This window comes from Acinonyx jubatus, chromosome E1, assembly GCF_027475565.1.
Source record: "Acinonyx jubatus isolate Ajub_Pintada_27869175 chromosome E1, VMU_Ajub_asm_v1.0, whole genome shotgun sequence".
In the NCBI taxonomy this organism is placed as follows: Eukaryota; Metazoa; Chordata; class Mammalia; order Carnivora; family Felidae; genus Acinonyx; species Acinonyx jubatus.
Genome location: NC_069397.1, coordinates 26,775,749 through 26,801,803, shown reverse-complemented (window position 1 = coordinate 26,801,803; position 26,055 = coordinate 26,775,749). Strand labels below are relative to the sequence as shown.

The following is a 26,055-nucleotide window of genomic DNA, read 5'->3' as shown; positions in this document are numbered from 1 at the left end:
CTTTAAAAAAATTTTTTTAATGTTTATGTATTTATTTAAGAAAAAAATTTTAATGTTTATTTATTTTTGAGAGAGAGAGAGACAGAGCATGAGCAGGGGAGGGCAGAGAGAGAGGGAGACACAGAATAATCCGAAGTAGGATCCAGGCTCTGAGTTGTCCACACAAAGCCTGATGTGGGGTTTGAACCCATGAACCATGAGAGCATGACCTGAGCTGAAGTCAGATGTTCAACCTACTGAAACACCCAGGTGCCCCAATGTTTATTTATTTTTGAGAGGGGGCACACATACAGAATCTGAAGCAGGCTCCAGACTCTGAGCTGTCAGCACAGAGCCCGATGAGGGGCTTGGACTCATGGACCATGAGATCATGACCTGGACCAAAGTCTGACGCTTAACCAACTAAGCCACCCAGGCACCCCAAATAAATAAGCTTTAAAAAAAAAACCTAACTGGTCTTTGTTATTATTACCTCATTTATTTAGCACTTTCTTAATATTAGACATTGTGCTAAGTGTTACCTATATAATTCCATTTACTTCTCATGAAAATACCTATGAGATAGGCACTATTAACATTCTCACTTCATTCACAGAAAACTGAGGCTTAATCCCAGCATAGTAAGACCTTGGTAAGTAGCACCTGGATAATGGGAAATAAGTGGCTAGCCGAGGCACTAAGAAGCACAAACACCTTTTAGAGCAACTTAACCAAGGCTAAAGCATAGTTATCATGGAATAAGAGAATGCAGAAGTCAGAAAACTGCTTTCTTTTTTTTTTAAATTTTTTTTTAATGTTTTTTATTTATTTTTGAGACAGAGAGAGACAGAGCATGAACGGGGGAGGGGCAGAGAGAGAGGGAGACACAGAATCGGAAACAGACTCCAGGCTCTGAGCCATCAGCCCAGAGCCCAACGCGGGGCTCGAACTCACGGGCTGCGAGATCGTGACCTGGCTGAAGTCGGACGCTTAACCGACTGCGCCACCCAGGCGCCCCAGAAAACTGCTTTCTTAATGTTTTTAGGACTCTTACAAGAAATAGAGTAGATTAAACAATTTTAATTAGATTTTCTCATTTATTCATGATTTGCTCCCTTCCATGAGATGGGCACTGTATTGGGACTGGGAATATAATAATGAACAAATGCAGTTTGCAGGCTATTGAAAGACGAATCATTCAAATAATGGTAATATGAGAAGCGCTATAATATAGAGTAATGTTTCCAAAACTTTTCTGCAAATGAGAATTCCCTGGGTGACTTGTTAAATAAACAGATCACCAAGCTTTTTCCATGGAAGTTCCGAGGTCCTGGAATATGCTTTTTAATAAACACTGTAGAGGAGTCTTCTATTCAGGAAACTTTAGGTGTGTGCCCAAATGTTTCTAGTGATCAAAGGTCAGGTGTCTACCCAGGCTGCAGAGTTAAGGGTGGCTTCACAGAGGACGTGATAGCTAAATAAGAGTGTAGGGACAGGAGCCATTTCATTCTCCAGCAAGGGGACCCTCGTGCTCCAAAGTGTGAAAGTGTGAGCCAACACTGACCTATTTAGAATAGCAATTAGACACCACTGGAGCACAAAAGATGCAAAAGGAAATAGCAAATGTTAGGCTGGGGAGAAAGTTGGTGGTCAGATTATGAAGATTCTGGAATGCCATGTGAAGAATTTAGGACATTTAAATACTTTTAAAAATGTGTATTTACTTACAAAATATAAGGAGCTCTCTCCATATAAATTAATTCAAAGGAATATTACATGCTCAGATGTCCCCTGCTCCAGGGAAACCACCGCCTTCTTTCCTTCCTCTCTCCTTAGTTCATGGCCCCTCTCCTATGGCCTTCCTTAATATACTGTGTGTGTCTAACATATCGCATATGTATATTTTATGTTTATTATTCCATATTATATGCTTATTTGTCTGCCTCCTCCACTTCATTGTGAATTATTCTCTGAAGGCAAGGAATGTGATTTATTGTTTTTGTATCCATAGGAATGAGCAAGGCACATAATAAGTCCTTAGTGGTTTGTTTGTTTGTTTTTAATGTCTATTTATTTAAAAAAAATTTTTTTAACGTTTATTTATTTTTGAGACAGAGAGAAACAGAGCATGAACGGGGGAGGGGCAGAGAGAGAGGGAGACACAGAATCCGAAGCAGGCTCCAGGCTCCGAGCCATCAGCCCAGAGCCCAACACGGGGCTCGAACTCACGGACCGCGAGATAGTGACCTGAGTTGAAGTCGGATGCTTAACCGACTGAGCCACCCAGGCGCCCCATGTCTATTTATTTTTGAGAGCAAGAGAGAGACACAGAGCATGAGTGGAGGAGGGGCAGAGAGAGAGGGAGACACAGATCCAAAGCAGGCTCTAGGCTCTGAGCTGTCAGCACAGAGCCAGACAGGGCTCGAGCTCATGAACTGTGAGATCATAACCTGAGCCATAGTCAGAGACTTAACCAACTGAGGCACCCAGGTGCCCCATGCTTAGTGTTTTTTGAATGGAAGAAAGAGAGAGAGGGAGAGAATACTATGTTCACTCTTTTAAAAACATACATATTATTATCAGGACTTTTGACTACTCTGAATTGAATTAAAGAATAAATGCCTTGTCTCAACAACTCAGAAGCCAGTATCTGATGTGGTTTAAAAGCATAAAAAATATCCTGCTCTGTCAGTGTGAAGTTAGTTCAGTAAATAGCTACAGTTCGTATACAGCACATTTAAGCTACATGGCTCAGTGAGAATATATAATGTTATCATATATGTTTTAAAGAGGACATTTCAGAAGTTCTAAAGGAAAGAAAGGTAAAAAAAAAATAACTGAATTCTAGAAGTTTAACTCACTTGGGGTGCCTCGATCATCTAACTCTTGATCTCAGCTCAGGTCTTGATCTCAGGGTTGTGACTTTAAGCTCCACGTTGGGCTCCATGCTAGGTGTGCAGTCTATTTAAAAAACAAAAACAAAAACAAAAAATTTAGAAGTTTAACTCACTTAAGGTTGTTGTTTTGTTAAGAACAATTTTCACTCGAAACTCATTAGAAGATTTATATGTAAAAATACATAAAAATCTAGAATCAAAAGCAATTACTTTTTATTTCACATACATCAATTCTCTCATTTTAGATGGGAAGCATTTAAAAATATTTTCCACTTCATCTTTAATTTGCTTTAACTCTGATATTGTAGTCTGGCCCAATATCCTGTGATTATTGCATCAAGACAATGAAATATTGTAAAACAATCCTTCTTTTACAAAACAATTAGGTTTTTAGAAAAGTAACCCATGTTTTCCTTTTCCTCTGTCACTTTAAGTTTTCATTGTTGAAAACTTTCTAATTGCTTTTAATGTTTACAAATCTATTATTTTAAAATGATTTTATCTAAAAAGGTATTCTACAATAATTACTTTAAAATAAAGCCTTGGATTAAAAACTTATTTGGATATTTGTGACAACTAAAACAGAAAATGTCAGGTTTTAGAAAAAAATTGGCTTTGAAAAAGCAGTATCTTGCTCAATGTGGGCATATGTGTTCTTTATAAGAACAATTTATATTAGAATCTATTGTTATTTATACAAATTTTCATTGAGTGGAGAATTGTACATCTGCCCAGTGAAGTTTTATGAAAAGAAGGAAAAGAAGTAAAACTATTAAACAGAGAAAAAAATAATTTAGAAAAGATTTAGTGTAACTCCATTAGCAATTTGGATTCAGGCAATTTATCCAAGGAAGCAGTTATTTATGTTTGTGAAATTGGAGAAGAATGTTAGCTAGAAGTCTTCATTTTCTCTTGTTGGGTCATCTTGCTTAGAATTATGGGTGGTTGAAGTAAAACACAATCTCAAACATCATCTGGGTGAGGAGTTCTTGACTTGCATTAGAATTACCTGAGAAGCTTTTTAATAAAAAGCCCTTACTCAGGCCCCATTCCTTTGCCCCCAGACCCCACCCAGTCTGACTCAATTCATCTGGCAAGGGGCCCAACATCAGTATTTGTGTGTATGTTTATTAAAATATACAAAACATAAAATTCACCCTCTTAACCATTTGAAAGTGTATAGTTCAGTAGTATTAAGTACACTCACAACGTCATGCAGCCATCATCACAATCGACCTCCCGAAATTTTTCATCTTCCCAAACAGAAACTGTACCTATTAAAAAATAACTTCTTGTTCCCTCTTTCTCCTCTTTAACCACCATCCTACTCTCTGTCTTGATCAATTTGACTGTGTTAGGTACTTCATGTAAATGGAATCATACAATTTTTGTTTTGTTTTGTTTTGTTTTGTTTTGTTTTTGTGACTGGCTTAGCTCACGTAGCGTAATTGCCTTCAAGGTGCATCTGTGTTGTAGCACCTGTTAGAATTCATTCCTCTTTAAGGCTGCCAGTATCAGGAGTTTTAAAAGCTCTGCAGATGATTCAAATGTACAACCAGAGCTGAGACCTACTCATCTTGTCCAACTCCCTTCTTTTTCAGATGAGAAAACTGAGATTCAGAGAGAGGAAGTGACATTCATTTATCTATCATCCACTTATTCATTACATATTTACTGCCCACCTACTGTGTTTCCAGGCACTGTGCTGGGTACAGTTAGACTCACACAAGGCCAAGTAAATTTGAACTCAGATCTCCTGATCTGAAGTCTTTGGGCAGCTTCACAGTTCCTCTTGCTATAATACACTCTTTTCCTTATGTTTAAAAACTGCAAATCTCAATAGCAGCAAGATATATTATTTTCTCTGGGGCTACCTGGGGAACCAATTTTTAATATACTTTTATGTAGACTTCTATTTAGAATCACTTTTATTTTCTCTAATTGTAATCAAAGTTAAATATAGTAATCATGAATCAAGCCAAACTATTAATTTAGTTGGGAACAGCTAATTTACAGTATCTTTAAGTTTACCCTCTCTACCAAGAAGTACCTGGTAAATAAAAACATAGCAGAAAATCCTTAAAATGCTATTTCTCTAAAAGATGGGTGGGAAACCTGGAGCTTTCAATTTAATGTCATCTGGTCATGGGACATATCCAAAGAATTTATGCTTAAGGCCATGAAATTATAACCTTAAAGTATATAATACCAATACTCTTAAAATATATCCTTTGTGTAATAAAAATCAGTCAATAAAGTCCAACAATTTTTTAAGTACACAAATGGAACATTTCATATTTCTTTAAAGATAAAATAATGAATTCATTTTATTTACATAAGTTTTATATACTGATAAAATATATGTGACATAAAATTTACCATTTTAACCATTTTTAAGTGTATAATTCAGTGGCAGTACATACATCACAGTGTTGTGTAACCATTACCACTATCTATTTACAGAGCTTTTTCATCATCCCAAACCAAAATTCTGTACCCATTAAATTATAACTCTCCATTCACCACTCCTCCTTAGTCCCTGGTAACCCATTTTATACTTTCTGTCTATGAATTTGCCTATTCTAGGTACCTCCTATAAATAGAATCATACAATATTTTCTTTCTGTCTGGCTTATTGCATTGGCATAATGCCATCAAGTTTCATCCATGTTGTGTAGCATGTGTCAGAATTTCCTTCCTTTTTAAGGCTGAATAATATTCCACTGTATGGACATACCATATCCACTTACTTGTTGATTGTTGTTTCTACCTTTTGGCTACTATGAAAAAATGCTGCTATGAATGTGGATGTACAAATATCTGTTCCAGGCCCTACTTTTGATTCTTTTGTGTATATACCTATGTGAAGTTGCTGTATCATATGGTAATTCTATGTTTAACGTTTTGAGGAATTGCCATACTATTTCCCATAGAGCTGTACCATCTTACATTCCTGCCAGCAATGCGCAAGTATTCCAATTTCTCAATATCCTTCCCACCTTTAGTAAAATTTCAACCTTATTTATATAAACTTTATTATATAATTCTTGATATTAAAATGTTTTTTAACCCCTCACCTTTAATTATTCTGCATTTCTAGGTTGCATGGTCCTTTCTCAGTCCAACATAAATGTTTAAATTCTTAATCTTAAACATATACCTTCTGTGTTTATAAAATATGTTCTGGGGTGCCTGGGTGGCTCAGTTGGTTAACCGTCTGCCTCTTCATCTTGGCTCAGGTAGTGATCTCACGGTTCACGAGTTTAAGCCCCACATTGGGCACATTGGGCTCTGCGCTGGCAGTGTGGAGCCTGCTTGGGATTCTGTTTCCCTTTCTCTCTGCCCCGCCGCTGCTCTCTCTCTCTCTCTCTCCCTGTCTCCAAATAAATAAATAAAAATAAATAAACATTAAAATATGTCCTTATTGAAAACCTACAATCCATGTCACCGATATTTCTCCAGGTTTCACCAAGCTGAGAGTACTGACAGGGTCACATTAACAGTAATATCTGGGGACTCCTGGGTGGCTCAGTCGGTTAAGTATCCGACTTCGGCTCAGGTCATGATCTCGTGGCTCATAAGTTTGAGCCCCTTGTCGGGCTCTACGCTGACAGCTCAGAGCCTGGAGCCTGCTTCCGTTTCTGTGTCTCCCTCTCTGCCCCTCTCCCGCTCATGCTCCGTCTCTCTCTCTCAAAAATAAATAAACATTAAAAATTTTTTTTGAAAACCAGTAATATCTGAAATTTTCCTGCCTCTTGTTTCTAGGCATATCTATCCTCCTTCTCCTCTGGCCCACTTGAGGTATTCCTTCTTACAAGTTCTCAGGAAGTCTCCCTATGAGCTTGGGTACAGTCACTGGTGTAATTACTTGGGAAGCCACTGGAGGGCAGCAGTTCCCTCTTACCTTTGACCCTAGCCCTGGAGAGGATGCAGTCATCAGGCCCATAGCATTTCTAAAATGGAAAACTCTCCAAGTGCTGCATGACAACTAGACAGAAACAGGGGTATTCCTCTTCCACACTTTTGGTCACGCTTTGTCACCTGGGTTTCATAGAGTCCCATGCGGAAACTTGAGCACAAGTCTGAATCCAAGATTAATAACTGATTGAGAAAGTGAAAAAAAAGTCCCTGACAGTTTTTAGCTGGCAGCACATAGCTGGCTATGGTGTTCCCCCACTGAAGATAAACAGAGTAACAATAATTAGACAAGGTCACTTCTGTGACTATGGTAGGAAAAAGACAGTAATAATCATATCTGAACACGGGCAGAATGAGGATGTTAAGCAGCCAGGAAAATAAGCAAACACTCCCCTGTTCTAGCTATGTGAGTGACTCCAGCCCTCTAGGTAAAATTTAGATATCCAATCATGGAATTGTCCCTGCGTCTTGACAGAACACAATCTAAAACAAACCCTCACTTCTCCCCAAATCAATCAGTGTAAGTCCAAGTCCTAACAAGACCCTCCCCACTGGTTCTTAACCTAGACACCCCCAGGTGTTCAAGTGTGCATTCTCCCTTGCTGCAGCAAGCTTACAAACCCAAGTTTATTTGACAATAGTTGTATTATCAGTGGCTTTTGCCTGGCAGACTGTCTTGATCACTCTGCTCTCATTGCCTACATCCTCCTGAATCTTAAAAACATTCCTATGCAAATTGATGCCTGTGAAATGGCTGGGTTTTAGCTGAAAAAAATTTTGTTTTCTGTATTTTCTGAAAATTTGCAACAAACATGGAATATTTTGAAACAAAATTTTTTTTAACATTTATTTTTGAGAGACAGAGAGTGAGCAGGGGAGGGGCAGAGAGAGAGGGAGACACAGAATCTGAAGTGGGTTCCAGGCTCTAAGCTGTCAGCACAGAGCCTGATGCAGGACTCGAACTCATGACCCATGAGATCATGACCTGAGATGAAGTCAGACGCTTAACTGACTGAGCCACCCAGGTGCCCCAACATGGAATACTTTTATAATAAAGGAAAGAACTGTACCTTTAAAGTAATAGAACTCTTTTGCCCACTTCTCCACTGGTAGGGAAACTTTCAAAACCCCTATAATTTTCTCCTTGGCTTACACATCAAAATGAAGTACTATACCCTTTATCTTTCTGTCAGTTTTCTATCTCTTCATTTCTCTTCACTTTTTGCTCTTATATACTTCTTTTCTTGGTTCACACACATATTTTCACTTCTTTTATTCCATTCTTCCCTATTTTTTTAAATGTGTATTTATTTTGTGAGAGACAGAGAGAGAAGGGAAGGGGCCGAGAGACAGGAAGAGAGAGAATACCAAAAGCAGGCTCTGTGCTGACAGAGTTGGCTCTGGCTCAGTCGGCTGAACATCTGACTCTTGGTTTCAGCTCAGGTCATGACCTTGCGGCTTGTGGGTTCCAGCTCCTTGTCAGGTATGTCGGGCTCTGTGCTAACAGCTCAGAGCCTGGAGCCTGCTTTGGATTCTGTATCTCCCTCTCTCTGCCCCTCCCCCACTCATGTTCTGTCTCTCTCTCTCTCTCTCTCTTTCTCTCCTTCAAAAATAAATAAACATTAAAAAAACATAAATAAAAGAAAATAAATTTTAAAAATACTTTAAATAGATTAGAGGAACAAATGTGTTCATTTTTCTTGATCTCTAAATTACTCATTATCATTAGCATGTAAGAAGTGCTGCTAATTATGAAAAGATCTATCTTATCCAATATAATGAGACCTTTATATAATAATAAACTGTTTTCCTTAACTAAATATATTAATTCCTAAGTTTTTAATAAATAAATTTTACTTATTGAGAACTCAATTAATTTCAACCAATGAGATTTTTGAGAGCTCCTACAGCTACATTTAATATTTCAGAGTCATGTGTATCCTTTTTTATGTCTCCCTAAATAAATCGAAGTTGAAACTCTTGTAACTTATCAGAGCTTTAGTTCTAGAAAATACATTTCCCAGACTAGCTCAAAGGAATGCATAGGAACCAGTTTAGTTTTTAGCACAGAACCCCATACAATATGACCCCCAGAGACAGTTCAATTTTTCATATCTTCATGTTCCTACTAACATTAGATTTTTTTAATACCAAGAAGCTTACCACTTCTCTCAGTGTTGGGACCCGTATGAAAATCTTTGCAAGTTCAAAGAAAGTGCAATTATCGGGGCGCCTGGGTGGCTCAGTCGGTTAAGTGTCTGACTTCGGCTCATGTCATGATCTCAGCGTTCTTGAGTTTGAGCCCCACATTGGGTTCTGTGCTGACAGCTTGGAGCCTGCTTCGGATTCTGTGTCTCCCTCTCTCTCTACCCCTCGCCTGCTCATACACTCTCTCACTCTCAAATAAACATTAAAAAAAAATTTTTTTAAAGAAAGTGAAATTATCATAAATAAAAACCTGTGCACACAGGTGGAAAATATTAATAAGATCAATGTGTCCTCTGTATTGTTGCATTTCTGAGGCATATCTTTATTCTGGTCAAAAAGTCTAAAAGTTTCTGAGAGCTACAGGAAGAGAAACAAACCAGTTTTGCCTTTTCTTATTAATTAATTGATCATTAATATATCCATTTATACTTAATTTTGTATATAATCAAAGTAAACATTTATCATAGGTTTTCTATGTGCCATGTTCTCTTTTAAGAGTTTCATGAGTGGGACGCCTGGGGTGGCTCGGTCGGTTAAGTATCTGACTTCAGTTCAGGTCATGATCTCGTGGTTTGTGAGTTCCAGCACTGTGTGGAGCTCTGTGCTGACAGCTCAGAGCCTGGAGGCTGCTTCGGATTCGGTGTCTCTCTCTTGCTCCTCCCCTACTCGCGCTCTGTCTCTCTCAAATATGAATAAACATTAAAAAAAAATTTTTTTAAAGAGCTTCATGAGTATTAACTTGTTAATTCAGTAAACAACGCTAAGAGATTAATACTATCCTTATCCCTATTTTAATTAAAAAAAAATTTTTTTTGAGAGAGTATACGCACATGTGCACGCAAGCTGGGAAAAGACAGCAGGAGATGGAGGGAGAATATCTTGACTCAGGGCTCCATCTCATGACCCTGAGATCATGTCTTGAGCTGAAATTAAAAGTCAGATGCTTAACTGACTGAGCCACCCAGGTGCCCCTCTTATCCCTATTTTTAGGAAATATGCAAACTGAGTCACAGACAGATTAATAAATTACCAATGTTACTAAGTAAGTGGTAAAGCTAATATTAAACTCCAGAAATCTGGCTCTCATAGCAATAACCTCTCCTCTACCGAATATAATCTCCTCAGTAAGTATGCTCTCACCCTCTTCCCTGATTCAAGCGGTTCCAACCTAAACCAATTGAACACTCCCTTCCTGTAATTCCTGTCCTAAACCATGGGAAATGACTGCAAATATTTGGAGTCTGTGTATCCCAGTCGAGAGGGATCCTGACCATACCACCTGTGCCACAAGCTTTCCCTGCAGTTCGTGCCTCTGACCCTCTAGATCTGCCTTGTTTCCAGTTTGAACCCAAGCCTGCTTTTCCAGCCTTTCTATGGGTTCTGTAAGTTCGTCACGTTAACTTCCAATAAACACTCTTCTGCTTGAGTTGCCAGAGTTAGTTTCTGTTTCTTGAACCAAAGAATGCAAATAGATACCATTGGAAGTTAGGGAAATGTCTGTTATTTCTTTAAATTCTCTCTGTTGTGCTAGGGCTGTACCTAGAGGAGGAGCTTAGTCATTGAGAGAGCTGACTCTGGAGCTCAGCTGCCTGAATTTGATCCTATCTCCCACCAATTACTAGTTTCCTATCTTAATAATGGGGACAGGGTGCCTGGGTGGCTCAGTCAGTTAAGCATCCAACTCTGGATTTCAGCTCAGGCCATGATCTCAAGGTGGTGAGACGGAGCCCTGTGGTGGACTCCGTGCTGGGCACAGAGCTTGCTTAGGATCCTCTCCCTCTCCCTCTGCCCCTCCTCAGGTTGTACACACTTTTTCTCTCAAAAGTAAATAAATAAATGGTAATGAAAAAGGAAAAAAAAAAAAACCAATGGGGATAATAATAGTACCTACCTCATAGGGTTGCTGTGAAGATTAAATGAGAGAAACAAAGTGTTTAGAAGGTATCTGCCATATACAAAGCATCCAGTGAAACTTACCTTCTTTTATTATCATTATCTAGATTTCTAGTCTATTAAAATTATTCCAACTATAAATGCAATATACACTAATAATTTTACTCCACCATCAAAATTTAATTCTCCACACATTAAGTAAGATATTCATTTAATTTAAAAATCTCCAGAGAGAAAGTTCCTGAATAAATCTGTATTTATGAAAATATGCACTTTGGGTCTGCAACAGCCCCTCATTTTAATATATATTCTATCTAGTGAAATAGCTCTTCTTATTTTAACTACTTTTTGAGAGACAATGCTATGAATATATTAATAGGTTAGTTTCTAGAAGGAAACCTTGTAATAAGTCTTCATTCACACTGAAAAGATAATCTTGAAATCTGTATAGATAAAACTGCTTCATTTTATTTTGTGTAATTAATGAAGTTTTATTTAAAAAAAATTTTTTTTTAAGGTTTATTCACTTTTCAGAGACAAAGCGTGAGTAGGGGAGGGGCAGACAGAGAGGGAGACAAATCTGAAGCAGACTGCAGTCTCTGGGCTGTCAGCACAGAGCCCAATGTGGGGCTCAAACTCGCAAACTGCAAGATCATAACCTGAGCTAAGGTGGGACGCTTAAACATTTAACTGACTGAGCCACCCAGGCACCCCTTGTCATGTGATTTTTATACATTCTTTCAAATGCCTGATAATACAAAGAAACTTCACTGATTCCCAAGGTAATCTACTCTAACATCATGCAAGATTAGTCCTTACTTGCAAGCATGTACATGAACTAAATTCTGTCAAAACATTGTCATCAAGATGATCAGAAAATGGGGCGCCTGAGTGGCTCAGTCAGTTAAGCATCCGACTCTTGGTTTCAGCTCAGGTCATGATCTTGCAGTTCGTGAGTTTGACCCCTGCATCAGGCTCTGTGATGATAGTGTGGAACCTGCTTGGGATTCTCTCTCACTCCTTCTCTCTCTGCCCCTACTGTGTGTGCTCTCTCTCTCTCTCTTTCTCTCTCTCTCTCTCTCAAAATAAATAAATAACCTTAAAAGATGATCAGAAAAGCAAGTTCATGTCTAAAGTTTTGTGGCTTGATATGAATTCCCTTGTGCTAAATTAAAACTAAGCCCATTAATTTTTCAATCTATTTTATATGCCCTCATTGCATGCAATTCCAATAAGTAGACAATGGAGGCAAAAAGTGAAAATTACACAACACAAAATTGGTTCTCAAATATTCCTCCAATAGAGTAAAAATGAGTAAAACTTACCTCTGGTCAGTATTCATGTGGTGACCAGGGCTAGCAACAGTACCATGAGACTCTGTGTGGTTGGATCGTTGATTTTTAAATGTCTGGAGTCTTTCAATGGGAAGTGACAGAAACTCCACAGTCTAATTTAAGCAACAAAGAGAATTGTATAGGTTCCCAGAAATGGGAAGACCAATGAATAGGGCCTGCTTTGAGCATAACTGGTTCTAGAGTGCAAATTATGTCATTAGATCTCTCCTACATTTTTCTCTCTGTCTCTCTGTTTTTCTCTGTGTGGCTTCATTTTCAGGCAGGCTTTCTTCATATAGGAGCAAAGATAATCCACCAAATAGCCCAGGTTTACTGTATTTCCACAGTGAACAATTCCAAAGAAAAGAGGGGGACTCTTGCTGCCTCCAGATTTACATCAATCTTTGGAAAGAACTTAGATTATGTCACTTGCTCCATCCTGGACCAATTGCGTGTCTAGGGGAATTAAGTACTCTGATTGGGCAGCCTAGGTCATAAGCCCATGTAACCGACAGACCCACCAGAATCCCATGGAATGGGAAAGCAATAATTTTCAAATAGAAAGGATGGAAGAAAACTCTTCCCCCCACCAAAAAAAGGAACAGATGGGCACGTGCATGAGATTTTCCCCTAGGAGTCAAAACTCTTCATGATCTAGGAGAATAAGTAAAATTCAATGGTTTTAAGAGTAGCACACTTGAGAAAATTGTCTCTTGAAGTGATGGATGGCTTAACTAGAATTTAATAAGGAAAAAAATTCAACCCACAGCATTATCTACATTACTGGAGGTATGTTTGTATTTTTAATTTGTGAGTAAAACTGAAGACACATTTTTATTCATACAGCTTCACACAGAGAGGCACATCTTAGAGATGAATATAAGATCTCAAATTATTCTTATCCAAATGTGCCCCAACATTGTACCTAATATTTATTGATCATGATATTCTCATAGCTCTGGGTGCTTCAAATCAGATGTGGACCGTACCTCTTTTAAAAAATATCTTCCTTGTAATATTTTGATACAGCTCTGGAACTTGATCTGATCAAAACACGTTCAATTAAACTTGCATAGTAAATAATCTTTCCTTGTACCTGTCAGAACCTGCCTGACTTCCCACTTCTAATCTTCCCTCTCCCTAAATAAACCTGGCCCCTAAAATAAATCTCAGCTTCTGAAATGCACTCCTGCTTATCACCCAGGAACTTGGCACAAGAAGTTACAAACACTATTTAGACCAGCTCTAACCTCATGCTCCAACAACGGGTTTCTGAATTGTCTCCAAGACCAGACTTTCTGGTAATCAATTCTTGTAATTACACCTTTATCTGTTCCCTGTGCCTGAATCCCTGACTTAGAAATTTGCTGAGAACCATACTCTCTCTAGACCTGAAGGCACTGCCTTGTTCTTATCAGTCCCTGTTCTTATCAGACCAAGGACTGAAGGTAGGCATTATAATCTCAGCCTAAATACCTCGCAGATAGGTGACTCTCACTATTTGGAAATCTACCTGGAGAAACATTCAACATCTACCATCTGAGACCTTCCAACTTCTTTGTGTTGGGCCCACGCTTTCTTGGATTGTAGCTTGCGGTCTTTTACTCTACCTTCTGGAGGTAAACTTAGTCCCAAGATCCAGAGCTTTACCTGTCCTTTTCAATGCCTTGTAGGTGGGAACCTACATCCAGTTCTTTCCCTTCTTTACACTTCTGAGGAGAATAAGATTATTTCCTGTCCTGCTGCATTTTCTCAATACCGACTTTTATTTCATGAGAAAGTTACTGTTTGAGAAGAGCAATTTAACTGAATGCTGGTAGAGGAAGGCCATTCTGGATTGGAGTAATTTTTACACTTCTTTTGTTGCTGCTCGCATAAAAATACTTCATCCTTAACTTTCCTTACTGCTCTGAATTTTGTCATTTTTGTCTTTCTTGGTGTTGGAGAAGTAACCCTTGCTAGTTCATAGGACTTTGAGTCACAATACTCTGATAGCCTTGGCCTCATGGGTGGTCCTATGACTAGGATCTGGCCAATTAGAGTCCCTCCAGAGTGATTGGTTCAGAGTTTAGGACTGACCAAGGATGGCCAACCAGAGATCTTCCTTAGAATTTGATGTGTACAAGTTTGGAGAGAAAAGTGGGGTAGATATGCTGTGACATAGGCTTGAGCTACTGGGCTATTCCCTACCACATGGAGAAGGGTGAAAAGCACCAAGAGTGAGGATATGAAGTGAGAGAATGAAGCCAAGCCAAATAGAGATGAGATGTACAAGGCAGAAACTTTTGATTTCACACATACTTCTGTTCTTTCCAGTATGTGAGCCAATAAACCTTTTTTTTTTTTTTTTTTTTTTGCTCAAGCTGGTTTGAATTGAATTTTGTCTTTATAATTAATAGTCTGAACTAATAGAACTCTATTTCAAGATATTTACATATCTAACCAAGATCCACCTGCTGGAGATCTGGGGGCTGATCTCTCCCCTATCTTCCCCTTCAAGTTCCAATCCATTTGAAAACAGATTTAGGGAGGATTTCCTTGTAAACTGTGTGGAGGTAAAGTGGCTTTAGCCTGAGGCTAAACTAAGGTCTCTTTCCCAGGTCTCCTCTTACGTAGGTCTTCCAACTCCATTCTAGAGACAGTGGGGATCTGCACGAAGGATACTTCCTCAGTCAGCAGTGCATAGGGTCATGGCCTGTCTCATAAACCCTGTCGTCAGCAGAGCATATCACCCATAGTTGATGGTATAAGACTCTAGACCCCTTTTTTCAGTCCACTGCTCCTGTTTCAAATGGTTTGTCCTGATGTCACTAATCACAAGTCACTCTTACTTGATGGTATAGAAAAAGATGGTACCCTCACAGAACCCTCAGGAAATCAATTTCTACAAGTCCTTCTTCTATGGAATGTGAAGGAGAGTCACCCTGCTTCCTGGGTTCTTATCTCCCTTCCTGTCTTCTTAGCACCTCACCCTAGTTTCTCCCATGTTATTCACAGTACCTTACTGACAGAGGTTGGTTTATGGCTTGGAATGGACCAATCAGAGCCCATCTGTCAACTTTCTGAACTGAATTCCAACCTCTTATGGCCCACTTCTCAGGTGCAATAGTCCCCTCTTATCCACAGTTTTGCTTTCCACAGTTCCAGCTACCCACTGTTAACTTGAGGCTCAGAAACAGATGATCCTCCTTCTGACAGAAAACCAGAAGGTCCATAGTAGTGTAACATTACATCACAGTGCCTACATCATTCACTTAACTTGATCTCATCACGTAAACATGTTATCATCTCACATTATCATGAGAAGAAGGGTGACTATAGTACAATAAGATATTTTGAGGGGCACCTGATACTTCAGTCGAGTGGCTGACTCTTGATTTCGGCTCAGGTCATGATCCTAGGGTCATGGGATTGAGCCCTGCACTGGGCTCAAGCCTGCTTGAGATTCTTGCTCTCTCTCCCCCTGTCCTCCCTGGCTCGCACCTTTCTCACTCTAAAAAAAAAAAAAGATACTTTGGGAGAGAGCACATTCACATAACTTTTATTACAGTACATTGTTATAATTGTTCTATTTTATTATTAGTTATTGTTGTTAATCTTTTACTGTGCCTCATTTATAAATTAAACTTTATCATATGTATGTATATACAAGAAAAAATACAGTATATGTAGGGTTCAGTACTATCTGTGGTTTCAGGCATCCATTGGGAGTCTTGGAATGTATCCCCACAGACAAGTAGGTATTATTGTAATGCCATCTTCAAAAAAGCCACTTTCCTTTCTCAAGCCCATCATATAAGCTCTTCCCCTCGATGGAATGCTTTTCCCTGTCATCTCACTTGACTAGCATTTTGTCTTCCTTAGACCTCAAATGTGACTTCCTCAACTTAAATATTAACTCTTCAGAGAAGTCTTCCCTGGCAGTTCTATTTAAACCAGGATTGGCACTGTGATCTCCATCTCAGCCCCTTTTTTCACAACAAAAAGGAATAACCACTCTTCATCAAGCCTAGCATAAATGTACTCAGGTCTATTTCTTTGGGTCTTCATTTTTATATGAAGGCTCCCATATCACGCAAAACTTACATTAAGTGATTTTTGTATGCTTTTCTCCTGTTACTCTGTCTCTTTGCCAGTTTAAATTGCAGATGCAGCCGGGGACCCTAAGAGGGTCAGGGAAAACTTTTTCGTCCCCTACACTTGTATAAAATAAACATGAAAGAAAGGATTCCCCTTTGCTCTCTTTATCCTGTAACATGAACATACCTGACATTCCTTGGCCCTCTTTGACTACCCACAGAGGCCATTGTCAAATGTCATCTCACCCAATCAACAGAAATCTTACTGCAAAAATATTGGTGAGTAATTATTTTTTACTGAAGCTTTCAAGGGAAACAGAGAAGTGGTCATAATACACCACTAGCAGCATCTTTAAAAAAATTTTTTTAATGTTTATTTTTTAAAGAGAGAGATAGAGACAGAGCACCAGCAGGGGAGGGGCAGAGAGAGAGGGAGACATAGAATCTAAAGTAGGCTCCAGGCTCTGAGCTGTTAGCACAGAGTCCAAAACAGGTTTTGAACTCACGGAGTGTGAGATCATGACCTGAGCCAAAGTTGCACACTTAACCAAGTGAGCCACTCAGGTGCCCCAGCAGCATCTTGTAAATATTTTCTTGAACATTTTTCTCTCACTGAAGATACTCAAACATTGGCATTACATGTTTCTCTTTTCTCTGTCTCAAATCTATTCAACTTCCCTCCTTGTCTTTGATACTCTCACTTCTCCTCTTCCTCTTTCTCCCCCAAGATCTTCCTCTTTAGGTCTGGTTCCCTTCCTAAAGTGGAACACGTGGTCTTCTTCCGGCTTCTTCAGTTCAGATCCCCACCTCCTTAGCTGGTACTCTGAAGAAAGGCTTTTCTCATGATACACCATTAATAGAAGATGAGAGAGAAAAGGGATACAATCATTTTCTTTTCTTCATATTCCTTCTGTTTGAAATTGCACAAGGGGGGAAATTATTTGAGTGTGCGGTACAGCACAGAATATACCAAAATTTGAAGGCTGCAAGGACACTCTTTTGTACCTAGACAGAGTGTCTGTTGGGGCACTAAAATAATGAAGTGATTTGCCTTGGCTTGTATACTTCATTAGTGCCAGAATGGTATATTTGTCACTAACAGCTCAACTTGTTAAGCCTTCTCTGTATAAGTTCTAAAAGACTGCATCGTGAATGCTCTCTGTGTGACTTTTAACCCACTCATGCTCTCTCACTTAAGGTGTCTTTTATTCTCTTCCATATGCAGCCCCTTTTGATTAAAAAAAAAAATGTACTGCTTAATCTTGCTTTGAATGAGTAAGTGCTCAAGATGCAATAGGCTTCCGGCAGGTCTTCCTTCCTTTGCCACTGGGGGCTGTTATATGAATGTGGGTCTAAGGACACTGAAGAAATTTTCAGCATTGCACCATACAAGCAAATGTTCAATGTCCAACCAAATGGCTCATTCTATATGGGACAAAAATAGATGGAAATGTGTTATTTGTGATTCAGCTTGGCTTGCGGTTTTGACTTAGCAACTGATTTCATTTTTATATCCTGCTCTGTTCTCTACAGTGACTTAAAAATGTAGTGTAGAAACTTAAAAAAAAAGTATCTGTTATTCTCAGTGGCCCCAAATGGATCTTTAAAAGAGCCTAAAAGCAAAATAGAATGCAATTCACTGTAGATCCATCTGCTTTCAGGTCTTTTGGAGGGGGGCGGGGCGAGCATGTTAAAGAATCGTACTGCTTTCTCACTGGTTATAAAAGCAATATATGTTTGTGGTGACTATAGCATAATGTATAAAGAAGTTGAATCACCATGTTGTACACCTGAAATTAATGTAATATTGCATGTCAGTTATACTCAGTTTAAAAAACATTTTTTAAGTTACTATTAGGCAACTGCATAATTTAAAACAATTTTAATTCTAGCATAATTAACACACAATGCTATATTCATTTCAGGTGTACAATATGGTGATTCAACAATTCTATACATTACTCAGTGCTCATCACAACAAGTGTACTCTGAATCCCCTTCGCCTAGAAAATATGAATGAATGAATAAGGAACAAGTCAATACATTCAAAATATATTGTATATCTCAAGTGCACTATATAAAATGTTGGAAACTCTTGAAAGTATACATATATGAAATAAAACTCAATTTATGACTATTTTTGTATACTATCATTAATATACATTATTGTTACCATAAATCCAACTTTAACTCCACAGCCAGGCAATTGTGGCAGACATTAGTGGCCCTCATAAACTGTATATTTTGGTATAGTCTTGTGTCATCTTGTGTCATCTACTGTCACATCAGCTCAGCATGGCCATGTGGTTTAGATTGACCAACGTGGTACAAACAGAAGACTGGAGCTCTGAACCACTATGTATAGAAGACCAGCAACTCTGTTGCAGCATCCACGGGGAAAAACAAGGATGCTCAGTTAGCCCCCAGATGTCTCAGCCATCTCAGGTGAGGCTCCACACATGAAGGAAGAAGCCATTTTGAACATTGCAGCCCTATCAGACACCACAGGGAACAGAACAGCCATCTGTGCCCAGCTCTAATTGCAGAATAAGTCAGAACAAAAATTTGTTATTTTGCTTAAGTCTTTATGTTTTGGGGTAATCTTATGCAGCAACAGATAACTGAATCAGCAATATAATTGTTTTATAAGCAAACAGTTGTTTAAGTGTGTTTTCATTTATACTAATTCATTTGCTCACCTTTAAAAGCCTGTATCCTAGTTCCTTCTTATAGAATATTTTTTCTTCTTCATGAAATAGATCCATTTGAAGATTTAAAGAAAGCAATATATGTTTGCTGTGGAAATTTTTAAAAGAAATGAAATAAAAATCACCAGTAAAAAAAAATATCATCAATAATGCCAAAACCCGAAGATAATCACTACTAACGTTTTGGGATATTTTCTTTCAGTATTTTTTCTATAAGGATGGCCAGTTTCAAGGGCATGGGACCTGTGCAGGACTCATTCAGAAGTGCCTTACATTTGGTTTAAGGCTTTACTACTGCTATCTTGGAATTATTAATAATTTTTTTAGTGTTTATTTATTTCAAGAAGGGGGAGGGGCAGAGAGAAAGAGGGACAAAGAGAATCCCAAGAGGATGCCATGCTGTCAGTGCGGAACCCCACATGGGGCTCGATTTCAGGAATGTGAGATCAGGTCTTTTCTAAATAATAGTAATTCACTATAGCTGCACTTTCTGTTTCGTGGAGGAAAGTTTTATTAATTATAAGGGAAAGGGAATATATGGAACTAAACAATTATAGTAAACATAAAGAGAAGAAGTACAGAGAAGAACAAAAAAGGGTTAGTACATTAAATCAGGGACTCGGGCACCTGGGTGGCTCAGTCGGCTGGGTGTCCAACTTCAGCTCAGGTCATGATCTCACAGTTCGTGGGTTCGAGCCCCACATCAGGCTCTGTGTTGAGAGTCCAGAGCCTGGAGCCTGCTTCAGATTCTGTGTCTTCCTCTCTCTCTGTCCCTCCCCTGCTCGTACTCTGTCTCTCTCTCTCTCTCAAAAATTAATAAACATTAAATCAGGGACTCACAACATCCAACCTTCTGGCTGGGGAAGCCCTGCAGATAACAGCCCAGTTGGAGTCTCGATTGAGGGTCCTGGGCAGAGCATCCTCCCCTCAGGTGAGGCTTCTAACTATTCCTGACAGAGCAACATTACCCTGTGTGTGATCTGTGGTTAGTCATTAAGTTTGCCTAAGTGCCATCCTGAGAATCTGGGTGTTTTTCTCTGTTTCTCTTATCACATCTCACAATGTTAGGATCCTGGGTGTCTGCATATTTCTCTTCCCTCCCTGATCCATTCCAGAGGGCCAGCCTGGTCTGGTTTAAGGAGGCAAGTTAATTCCTCTTGGTGTCAGGAACAGAAGAGCCAATTCTGATCCTGAGGCCAGATATGGAGCAGAAGCCAACTAAGCCTTCCACGAGTGTGTATGTGCAACTCTGGCAGAAATGCATGACAAGCCACACAAACAGAACAAGGTCCCGAGCCAAAATCAAGAGTCAGACACTCAACTGACTGAGCCACCCAGGCACCCTGGAATTAACAATTTTTGAACAAGAGGTCCTGCAATTTCATTTTGCACTGAGCCCTGCAAATTGTGTAGCCAGTTCTGTTTACAGACATTCTTATATACACATCTATGAATTATATGCATATATGTTTATAATCTATGTCATTAAAGCTCCAAAATTCTTCTTAAATGTTATTTTAAATACTCGCATAATATTTCATCATATGGAAACAATCATGTATTTAATTATGTTTCTATTTTTTTTTATATTTATTTATTTTTGAGAGCCAGAGAGACAGAGCACGAGCAGGGGAGGGGCAGAGAGAGATGAAGACACAGAATCTGAGGCAGGCTCCAGGCTCTGAGCTGTCATGGGGCTTGAACTCACAAGCTGTGAGATCATGTCCTGAGCTGAACTCAGACACTTAACCGACTGAGCCACCTAGGTGCCCCTATGTTTCTATTTTGGCACCGAGATTGTATAAAGTTTTATACTGTTATGATGAGGATGTCTTTTTATATTATTTTAAAGATCTATTTCTAATTATTTCCTTAACATAACATCCCAGAAATAAAACTGAAGGGATAAAGGTATTTGAATACTGCTGGAACCTTGTATTTAAATGGCCAAAAAGCTTTCCAGAAAGATTACTATTACCAGCGGAGTATAAGAAACTCCTTCTTCATACCCTTAGCAGCAGAGAATATTCTAATTAAAAAGTATTTGGTAATTGAATACATTAAAATATTATCCAGTTAATTTGCATTTCTTTGACTACCAATAAAGGAAGCTTTTAAAATATATATTTACTAGTAGTTTTTATTTCTTCTTGGAATTGCCTAAGATGCAAACTTCTCAACACGTTTTTAAAAAAATTTTTTTAATGTTTATTTATTTTGGAGAGAGAGCACAAGTGGGGGAGGGGCAGAGAGAGAGGGAGACACAGAATCCAAAGCAGGTTCCAGGCTCCGAGTTGTCAGCACAGAGCCCAATGTGGGGCTCAAACTCATGAACCCTGAGATCATGATCTGAGCCAAAGCCAGCTGCTTAACCGATTGAGACACCCAGGCGCCCCCTACACATGGTTTTTAAGGCCCTTTGTGTCCACCAGTCTAGCTTTATCTTATCTATTCCCTTCCTTCTCACCCACCCCATTCTATTCTAATTTCCAGCCATACTGAATTGTATTCAGTTTCTAGAAGTTGTCATGCTTTCTCTTGCTTCTGGACCTTTAAACATTCTACATACATACTATTGTGGATATATGCCTATATCCCTGTTTGGTTAACTTCTACTTGTCCTTCAGCTCTCAGCTTAAATATTCCTTTCTTTGAGAGCTTTCCTTGACCATCAAATTAGGTTGGGTGCTCCCAAATCACTCTGCTCTTCTTCTTTTTCTCCTCCTTATTTTTAGTAAAATTTTTATTTTGGGATAATTTTATATTTTCAGAAGAGTTGCAAAGATAGTACAGAATTCCCATATATCCTTTACCCAACTTCCCCTAATATTAACATGTTCATTACTGTGGCACATTTGTCAAAACTAAAACTGAACATAGATATGCTACTATTACCTATACTATACTCTTTATTTGGATTTCACTAATTTTTCCACTAATGTCCTTTTTCTGTTTCAGGATCCAGTCTAGGATAATACACTGCATTTAATCATGTCTCTTTACTCCCCTGTACTTCTTATGTTTTATTCTAGTTGCCTCCCCTTCTAGTATATAAGCTCTGTGACAGCAGGGACTATGTACTTTTCACCATTGCATCCCTAGTTCTTACAGTACCCATAATAAGCAGGTGGTGTATGTGATGGCATATAGGGCAAGATTTTTAAAAAGCATCTCTCAAAAAGGAGAGATCACCTTCCATTTAATTGACAAAAACTCTTATGATACATTTTCTCAATTATTTTATTTAGAACAAAATAACATTCAAAGGACACATATTAGCCTGAAATGACCTCAGTGAGTGCCTGGAGACTTGTGGAAATCATCTGTTGGAATCAGTAAAAATGGAGGCAAAGACATTGAAAAACATTTAGGTATGTGCATTTTAGGCGTTGTGACCTCACAGTTGTAAGGGCTGGATGTCCTTATAAACAAGGCTTTTAGAAAGAGATCAGGGGAAAGAAAGGAGATGGAGACAGAAGGAGAAAGGCTTATAAAATTCACTTCATAATTTTTTTTTTAGTGTTTATTTGTGAGAGAGAGAGAGAGAGACAGCACAAGTGGGGTAGGAGCAGGGAGAAAGGGAGACACAAAATCTGAAGCAGGCTTCAGTGTCTAAGCTGTCAGCACAGGGCTGGACACAGGGTTTGAACTCATGAGCTGTGAGATCATGACCTGAGCTGAAGTCGGCTGCTCAACTGACTGAGCCACTCAGGGGCCCCCATAAAGTTCACTTTAAAAAGCCATTCATTGGGGCGCCTGGGTGGCTCAATCGGTTAAGCATGCTACTGAGGCTCAGGTCATGATCTCAGGGTTCATGAGTTTGGGCCCCACATCGGGCTCTGTGCTGACAGCTCGGAGCCTGGAATTTGCTTTGGATTCTGTGTCTCCCTCTCTCTCTGCCCCTCCCCTGCTCACTCTGCCTCTCTCTCTCTCAAAAGTAATAAACACTAAAAAAAAAAAAAAAGTTTTTTTAAGCCATTCAGGGGAGGAAGTGAAGTACATACCTAGTCAAAGCTATTATCTCTTGCCTGGAATTGCTACCATAGCTTCCTAAATGGTGTTTCTGAACGCTCTCTTATCCATCTACAATCTGCTCTCCATCAACATCGAGTGATTTTTTTTTCCAAAGTTCAAGTCTCCTACTTAAAAAATTACAATAGGGGGGCACCTGGTTGGCTTAGCCATTAGAGCATGCAACTCTAGATCTCAGAGTTGTGACTTTGAGCTCCAAGTTGGGAGTAGAGTTTACTTAACAAACGAACAAACAAACACACTTGCAATGATTTTCCAACTGGTCTTAGAAAAAAGACCAAAATCCTTAACAACCAATAAATTCTTGAGTGCTCACTCTTCTGCTTACTCTTCCCCGCCACCCCAGCCTACACATCTCAGCCTAAGCCTCACTTCCCATGTCTATCCTCCAGGTACATACTTTCAGCACTCAGCTGAGTTTTTCTTAATGGCCTGTGTTAAAGTTATAATTGTAATTACAAACTCCATGAGGCCCAGCTCAATTTTTGCTCACTTTTGTATCTCCAACAGCTAGCAAAGTCCCTGGCTTAAGTAATTTCTAAGCACCTGTAATTAGTTGAAAAAAATGAAGGAGTCCTTTCAGCAAGGGTGAATTATCTACCTAGTGGTCTAATGGGGTAACCTTTAGTATTTGTACTTTTCGGTTTCTGGGCAGCCAAACATTACTTTGAGTCCTGACATCATGAGACTTGACCATCTAACCTGGTTAAGACCATTGAGCTCTACAGCTCTGAGATCAAACACATGTCCAACTTAATTGAAGTTTTACTTGGAGATCCTCATTTTTATTTTTTTTAACATTTAAAAAAGCTTGTTATTTATTTATTTATTTATTTTTGAGGAGGGGAGGGGCAGAGAGAGAAGGAGAGAGAGAGAGAGAGAGAGAGAGAGAGAGAGAGAGAGAAACCCAAGCAGGCTCCACACTGTCAGTGCAAAGCCTGATCTGATGTGGGTTTGAACTCACCAACCATAAGATCATGACCTGAGCTGAAATCAAGAGTTGCATGCTTAACCGACTGAGCCACCCAGGTGCCCTGGAGATCCTCATTTTTATCAAACCACTCATCAATAATTGACATCTGCTGTCTGATTCTCTGAAGTCTTCCATCTCCACTTAATTTAATTTCAACATAATATTTACCACATGAGAATTCTTCCCCAAGCTCTCTTGGCCTAGTCCTTTTGTAGTTTTTCCAAGTTCCTCCCCTGGTTAAGGACAGTTCAGGTACTCTACTTGGAGATGAGGGCTTACTTTCCAGTATTTGTATCTGGCACAAAGAAGGAACATAAAACTATGCAGCATGCACTGAAATTTTCTCGGAGAATAAAGTGTTGCTTCTCTGTATCTTATTCAGTTTTGTAGCTCATGTACTTCTTACAGGAGTGAAGAATAATTGGGAGTTATGGGTAACTGTATCTCAGTTCTATAGATGGAACTGTCAGCTCTATGTTGTGTGTACTTCATGTAATATGTTTGTGAAGCAAAACTGAGTTAATAGCAATTGTATCTCCCATGCATGGATACAATGCTCTGTGCAACGGGTCCTGTCTATAATTTATGTGGAGAAATTTATTTTAAGAAGTTGTGTCTTGTGGTTGCTAGAGGGGAGAGTGGTGGATGTAATAGGTGAAGGGGATTACGAGGTACAAACTTCCAGGTATGAAATAAGTCATAGGGATGAAAATTACAGCATATGGAATATAATCAATAATATTGTAGTAGCTGTGTATGGTGATAGATGTAACACACTTACCATGGTAGAGCATTGTGTAATATATAGAATTTGTCAGATCACTATGTTATACACCAGAAACTAACATAATATCAACTACACTTCAATTATAAAATTAGGGGCACCTGGGTGGCTCAGTTGGTTAAACATCCAACTTTGGCTCAGGTCATGATCTTGCGGTTCGTGAGTTTGAGCCCCATGTGGGGCTCTGTGCTGACAGCTCAGAGCCTGGAGCCTGTTTCAGGTTCTGTGTCTCCCTATCTCTCTGCCCCTCCCCTGCTTGCATTCTGTCTCTCTCTCAAAACTAAATAAACATTAAAAAAAATTAAATTAGAAGTGCCTGAGTGGCTCGGTCGGTTAAGTATCGACTCTTGATTTTGGCTCAGGTCATGATCTCACAGTTTGTGGGATCAAGCCCTGCACTGAGCATGAAGTCTGCTTGGGATTCTCTGTCTCCCTCTTTCTCTGCCCCTCCCCCCCACTTGTTCTTTATCTCTCTCAAAAAAATAAATAAACTTAAAAAAGTTAAAATGATGCATCAAAAAGTTAAAGAAAAAAAAATCTGTGTCTTGCACAGAGAAGCCATGATGCTCTACAACCCCTAGGCTATTTCCTTACTCTCTGTCTATAGGCCTAACCCAGAGTTCCAAACCCAGAGAACTCTTTGTTCCCTAACTGCTTCATTCACTTCTTCTTTCTCTTTTTCCCTGAAGGTTCATAGTTGTCTATGCAAAAGATCACTGAATTAAAAAGAAAACCTCCCTTCTTTATTTTTCCATAACATTTATCATCATCCAACGTAATACTTTATTTGTTCCTATGATTTGTTGTCTGTTTCCTTCCCCTCACTAAAATGTATGCTGCATGATGCAGTCATTTTTGACTGTTTTATTCACTATTGATTGTCCTAGTGCTTAGAACAGTGCTTAACGCATAGTAGGTGCTTAATAAATATCTGCTGATAGAATTAATGATTCCCAATCTAAAAAACAAGGGACATTCAAGATTAACTATATCACGCATAGGGCTTAAAGCAATTCTTCATTTCAAATTGCTGAACAAAATTCTCAAAGTTAAAAAAAAAAAAACAACCCACTACTTTGGACGAGGATGTAGACATGTGGAACAAATGAGGTGCAGAATTAGGGAATTTAGACTGGAAATAACACCAAGGAGTGAGCACTTGGAGACAGGCTAGATATAGCTATGTATCACACATGTGGCTGGAGCCTTGGCTGCTAGAAATAATTGCCCTGAATAATTTCTGGGAGTTT

At 39.0% G+C, this 26,055-nt stretch overlaps 1 long non-coding RNA gene across 1 annotated transcript in view; it reads right to left on the bottom strand.

The window, feature by feature from the left end:
* LOC113592656 (uncharacterized) overlaps positions 1-26,055 on the bottom strand; it is a 66,674-nt gene that overhangs the window by 20,718 nt on the left and 19,901 nt on the right. The window contains exon 2 of the long non-coding RNA XR_003412576.2: positions 2,841-2,940. This is a non-coding gene — a long non-coding RNA (uncharacterized LOC113592656). The remainder of the gene's footprint in view (positions 1-2,840; positions 2,941-26,055) is intronic.